This window comes from Schistocerca gregaria, unplaced genomic scaffold, assembly GCF_023897955.1.
Source record: "Schistocerca gregaria isolate iqSchGreg1 unplaced genomic scaffold, iqSchGreg1.2 ptg000703l, whole genome shotgun sequence".
In the NCBI taxonomy this organism is placed as follows: domain Eukaryota; kingdom Metazoa; phylum Arthropoda; class Insecta; order Orthoptera; family Acrididae; genus Schistocerca; species Schistocerca gregaria.
In genome coordinates this window covers 1-5,000 of record NW_026062081.1, presented here as the reverse complement: position 1 = coordinate 5,000, position 5,000 = coordinate 1, and the positions used below count along the sequence as shown (strand labels likewise).

At 55.8% G+C, this 5,000-nt stretch overlaps 2 non-coding genes across 2 annotated transcripts; both read left to right on the top strand.

Moving 5' to 3' along the window:
• Nucleotides 1-2,181: 2,181 nt before the first annotated feature.
• On the top strand, nt 2,182-4,074 carry LOC126320152 (small subunit ribosomal RNA). Its single transcript, XR_007557899.1, has one exon. It is a non-coding gene; the product is annotated as a small subunit ribosomal RNA (ribosomal RNA).
• A 368-nt stretch (nt 4,075-4,442) lies between these two features.
• LOC126320090 (5.8S ribosomal RNA) lies at nt 4,443-4,597 on the top strand. Its single transcript, XR_007557848.1, has one exon. It is a non-coding gene; the product is annotated as a 5.8S ribosomal RNA (ribosomal RNA).
• The last annotated feature ends 403 nt before the right edge of the window (nt 4,598-5,000 follow it).

Below are 5,000 nucleotides of genomic sequence, written 5' to 3'. Positions count from 1 at the left end.
TCCCTTAACCTAACCCACGTTGTCCCTTAACCTAACCCACGTTGTCCCTTAACCTAACCCACGTTGTCCCTTAACCTAACCCACGTTGTCCCTTAACCTAACCCACGTTGTCCCCTTAACCTAACCCACACGTTGTCCCTTAACCTAACCCACGTTGTCCCTTAACCTAACCCACGTTGTCCCTTAACCTAACCCACGTTGTCCCTTAACCTAACCCACGTTGTCCCTTAACCTAACCCACGTTGTCCCTTAACCTAACCCACGTTGTCCCTTAACCTAACCCACGTTGTCCCTTAACCTAACCCACGTTGTCCCTTAACCTAACCCACGTTGTCCCTTAACCTAACCCACGTTGTCCCTTAACCTAACCCACGTTGTCCCCTTTGCCTAACATAGTTCACTGCTCGGAATCTCTGGTGTCGTTGTTATCCTCATGTAGATGTCTTGCGAGTGTTGCTTACTTTCCACATATTCCCGCTATCCACTGTCAATTGTACTGCAATAGGACTATATCGCCCCCCCCCCCCCCTCTGCCCCCTCTCTTTGTGTCTCCGTCCTCTCAAGCTGGTCGGTCTGGCGTTTGAGTGTTAAATGAGCCTCGCAGCTGTTCAGTTGCGTTCAGATGTCGACGCCCTCAGTGTACGTCGTGGTATGGTCTGTGTCCATTGTCCGCTGATGTCGTACGCGTAACCCCACACGCTGTACCGATCATCGGTAGTTACGTACAGAGTGAAGTAGTGTGATACGTGTGACCGTACGCTGGCTGTGCCCAACGGTGTCGAATCTCAATTTCCATATGTTGTGCTCGATGCTACTTGTCTCGTCTCCCCAATAACCAGCTAGGTTGCACTGTGGTACGCCGTAGAGGCGTGTGGGAGGAACGTACGAACGCATTGTATGTCACCCCTGGGTCGCTGGGGGTGGTGGTGCGGTGAGTCAGGTCAGGTCAGCGTGAGCCGTGTGATGTAGTGACGCGTGTATTCCGACTTTGTCGTATTGCCTCACACAAAGTGCTACCCTGGTGGACCGCGTTCCATATCTGGGACACTGCCGCAGATGCCGGTTGACAGTGGATCGCGGAAGGGACATCGCATACGTGCGCGGGCCACCTTCCACGTGTTCTCTTCTGCACATGTCGCAGTGTGTATGTGGTCTGATGTAGCGTGTCGTGACACATGACATCCTGGCATGCAAGAATTGTTGAATTCGCAAATGTAGGTGGACATCTACGTTTACTGCCCAAGATACGCAAATGAACTGGAAAATCCGTTGTTGAGCGGTTGTTCACGAACACGCGATCTAGTGTGTACAGCTATTAACCGGTTGTTTCAGCGGTACCCCGCCACATCCACACACGTGACTAGGCCCATGTGGGTATGAAGCGATACGCGGCGGTGGCTTGGTGGGACTGTTCCCGGCCGGTGAAGGGGGGCCGCCCGGCGTGTTGGCCGCGCGCTGCGTGGGCGCACCGCGCAACAGGCGGCTGGTGGGGGGCCGAGTGGCAGGAGCGCCAGCCGACGGGCTCGGCAGGCGGCGCAGCTACGCTGCGGCGCACCCTGCACGCGGCGCCTGGCGGCCAAAGTTGGTTCAGCCGAGCCCGGTGCGAAGCGCGGTGGACATCTGCAGTGTGCTGGTCTGATTGAGGACTGTGTGCGTTGAGGATGCGCCGCCGCCTGGCACTCGGCGCCGCGACGCCGTCTGCTGCTCGGTCGCCCCAGCGGTTCTCGCAGGTGGTTTGTATCGCAGTTGTGCGGACGTGTTGGCGCGTGCGCTGTGCTGGGAGAGTTCGCTTCTGCACCCAAGTGGGGCTTTGCCCTTGTGTGGCGCTGGCGTTGGAGCTGCCGGTCACCATAGGTGGCGCGTGTTGTCTCCCGCCGGCAATGCCACGACAGCACGCTCCCGGGCCTCTGTCGGCAGCGGCAAGCTCAGTTGGGAGCAAGGGTGTTCGCACTAAAACCGTCTACTCGCCTAACTCCGGGCGATTGCGCCTCTCTCGAAACCGACCAAGTACCTAGGACGGCGCTGCGCGCCGCCGGGACCTGAGAGGGTTTCGAGGTGTATCGTGCAGGGGAGCTCGGCCTCCTCCTGTTTGCAGAATAATTGAGCGGACGCTTGCGTGTTCGCGCGGGCCCCCGGGACACACTCCCGGGCGGCCGGCTGCTCAGCTCTAGTTGACGCAGCTCCCTGGTTGATCCTGCCAGTAGTCATATGCTTGTCTCAAAGATTAAGCCATGCATGTCTCAGTACAAGCCGCATTAAGGTGAAACCGCGAATGGCTCATTAAATCAGTTATGGTTCCTTAGATCGTACCCACGTTACTTGGATAACTGTGGTAATTCTAGAGCTAATACATGCAAACAGAGTCCCGACCAGAGATGGAAGGGACGCTTTTATTAGATCAAAAACCAATCGGATTGGCTTGTCTGGTCCGTTTGCCTTGGTGACTCTGAATAACTTTGGGCTGATCGCACGGTCCTCGTACCGGCGACGCATCTTTCAAATGTCTGCCTTATCAACTGTCGATGGTAGGTTCTGCGCCTACCATGGTTGTAACGGGTAACGGGGAATCAGGGTTCGATTCCGGAGAGGGAGCCTGAGAAACGGCTACCACATCCAAGGAAGGCAGCAGGCGCGCAAATTACCCACTCCCGGCACGGGGAGGTAGTGACGAAAAATAACGATACGGGACTCATCCGAGGCCCCGTAATCGGAATGAGTACACTTTAAATCCTTTAACGAGTATCTATTGGAGGGCAAGTCTGGTGCCAGCAGCCGCGGTAATTCCAGCTCCAATAGCGTATATTAAAGTTGTTGCGGTTAAAAAGCTCGTAGTTGGATTTGTGTCCCACGCTGTTGGTTCACCGCCCGTCGGTGTTTAACTGGCATGTATCGTGGGACGTCCTGCCGGTGGGGCGAGCCGAAGGGGTGCTTTCGCGTCCCGAGGCGGACCCCGTTTAAATCCTACCAGGGTGCTCTTTGTTGAGTGTCTCGGTGGGCCGGCACGTTTACTTTGAACAAATTAGAGTGCTTAAAGCAGGCAAGCCCGCCTGAATACTGTGTGCATGGAATAATGGAATAGGACCTCGGTTCTATTTGTTGGTTTTCGGAACCCGAGGTAATGATTAATAGGGACAGGCGGGGGCATTCGTATTGCGACGTTAGAGGTGAAATTCTTGGATCGTCGCAAGACGAACAGAAGCGAAAGCATTTGCCAAGTATGTTTTCATTAATCAAGAACGAAAGTTAGAGGTTCGAAGGCGATCAGATACCGCCCTAGTTCTAACCATAAACGATGCCAGCCAGCGATCCGCCGCAGTTCCTCCGATGACTCGGCGGGCAGCCTCCGGGAAACCAAAGCTTTTGGGTTCCGGGGGAAGTATGGTTGCAAAGCTGAAACTTAAAGGAATTGACGGAAGGGCACCACCAGGAGTGGAGCCTGCGGCTTAATTTGACTCAACACGGGAAACCTCACCAGGCCCGGACACCGGAAGGATTGACAGATTGATAGCTCTTTCTTGATTCGGTGGGTGGTGGTGCATGGCCGTTCTTAGTTGGTGGAGCGATTTGTCTGGTTAATTCCGATAACGAACGAGACTCTAGCCTGCTAACTAGTCGCGTGACATCCTTCGTGCTGTCAGCGATTACTTTTCTTCTTAGAGGGACAGGCGGCTTCTAGCCGCACGAGATTGAGCAATAACAGGTCTGTGATGCCCTTAGATGTTCTGGGCCGCACGCGCGCTACACTGAAGGAATCAGCGTGTCTTCCTAGGCCGAAAGGTCGGGGTAACCCGCTGAACCTCCTTCGTGCTAGGGATTGGGGCTTGCAATTGTTCCCCATGAACGAGGAATTCCCAGTAAGCGCGAGTCATAAGCTCGCGTTGATTACGTCCCTGCCCTTTGTACACACCGCCCGTCGCTACTACCGATTGAATGATTTAGTGAGGTCTTCGGACTGGTACGCGGCATCGACTCTGTCGTTGCCGATGCTACCGGAAAGATGACCAAACTTGATCATTTAGAGGAAGTAAAAGTCGTAACAAGGTTTCCGTAGGTGAACCTGCGGAAGGATCATTACCGACTAGACTGCATGTCTTTCGATGTGCGTGTCGTGTCGTGTCGCGCAACACGCTACCTGTACGGCAGTGGCCGTGCGCCGCGTGCGGAACCACGCGTGCCTCTCAAAACTAGCGGAAGTGTTGTTGTTGTGTGGTACGAGCGCTGAAGCTCTGGAGCGGCTGGCCTGCGGTACCTGGCGCCTGGCGCCGGTTTTGAATGACGTTCGCCCGAGTGCCTGTCCGCTCCGGTGTGGAGCCGTACGACGCCCATCGGCTGTGAGGCCGTTGGACACAAAAAAAAATAGTGGAACAGGGGCCGTCAGACGCCTCAGTCCCGCAAATGCTACTGTCTTGAAAGAGACAGTGGGAGACTGAAAAGGAAAAGATCACCCAGGACGGTGGATCACTCGGCTCGTGGGTCGATGAAGAACGCAGCAAATTGCGCGTCGACATGTGAACTGCAGGACACATGAACATCGACGTTTCGAACGCACATTGCGGTCCATGGATTCCGTTCCCGGGCCACGTCTGGCTGAGGGTCGGCTACGTATACTGAAGCGCGCGGCGTTTGTCCCGCTTCGGAGACGTGGGAGTGTCGTGGTCGCCTGTGTGGCCGGCCGCGTCTCCTTAAACGTGCGATGCGCGCCCGTCGCCTGGCGGTTCGCATACCGGTACTTTCTCGGTAGCGTGCACAGCCGGCTGGCGGTGTGGCGTGCGACACCTCGTACAACGACCTCAGAGCAGGCGAGACTACCCGCTGAATTTAAGCATATTACTAAGCGGAGGAAAAGAAACTAACAAGGATTCCCCCAGTAGCGGCGAGCGAACAGGGAAGAGTCCAGCACCGAACCCCGCAGGCTGCCGCCTGTCGTGGCATGTGGTGTTTGGGAGGGTCCACTACCCCGACGCCTCGCGCCGAGCCCAAGTCATCTGTCTCGCGTGTGT